The sequence below is a fragment of the Propithecus coquereli genome, unplaced genomic scaffold (genome assembly GCF_000956105.1).
Source record: "Propithecus coquereli isolate 6110/MARCELLA unplaced genomic scaffold, Pcoq_1.0 Scaffold78, whole genome shotgun sequence".
NCBI lineage: Eukaryota > Metazoa > Chordata > Mammalia > Primates > Indriidae > Propithecus > Propithecus coquereli.
In genome coordinates this window covers 1,889,239-1,890,216 of record NW_012153951.1, presented here as the reverse complement: position 1 = coordinate 1,890,216, position 978 = coordinate 1,889,239, and positions in this window count along the sequence as shown.

Genomic DNA, 978 nt, shown 5'->3' with positions numbered 1-978 from the left:
GTGCCATTTCTCTTGTTCATTGTATTGATCTTTTATGTTCATTAAAATGTTATATTTTATACCCAGGATTGTTCACACTCTACAAGGTTTTTATCACTTCGGTAAAGCAATCTACTTGATGCACAGCTGGTTTCCAGTATTATCTAATTGCTTTTGTGATATGACTAAGACACCTCATGCCACACAGAGCATTGCTGAGGTTTTTCACATACGTAAATTAAATTACTTGTAGATTAACTTGTTTTACAACATGTGTCTGGAGTTTCAGTTCATTTAGTAAGATGCCTAACATAAAATCTTGCTGAAAATGTGCCTGCAATGACTACATATTTTTCATTGTATGTCTCATATCCCTGATTTATTTTGGTTTCTTATCACATATCTCTATACCATAATACTGTTTATGAATACAAATATTTTAAATGTTCATATCAAATTTTATGTCTTTATCTTAGTGTTTTCTTTTTATTTTCAATTATGACATAATAATTAGAATTTTTAATCAAAGGAGTTTAACTGAGCTGTATTTTTGGTTTGGTTTGCATGGTTATTTTATTGTTATTAATATATGACACATCATTTAGAGTCCATGAACCTGCAGGGAGGAGCAAGATGACTGACTGAAATGTCCAGCAATCAAAGATCAAGCAGAAATTCTAAAGCTTAAGAATTCAATTGACAAACTGAGAAATGCATTAGAGTCACTCAACAGCAGAATTGACCAAGCAGAAGAAAGAATTAGTGAACTTGAAGACAGGCTATTTGAAAATACACAGTCAGAATAGAAAAAAGAATAAATAAAAATGAAGCATGCCTACAAGATCTAGAAAACAGCCTCAAAAGAGCAAATCTGAAAGTTATTGGCCTTAAAGAGGAGGTAGAGAGAGAGACTGGGGTAGAAAGTTTATTCAAAGAAATAATAACAGAGAATTTTCCAAACCTAAAGAAAGATATCAATATTCAGGTACAAGAAGTTCA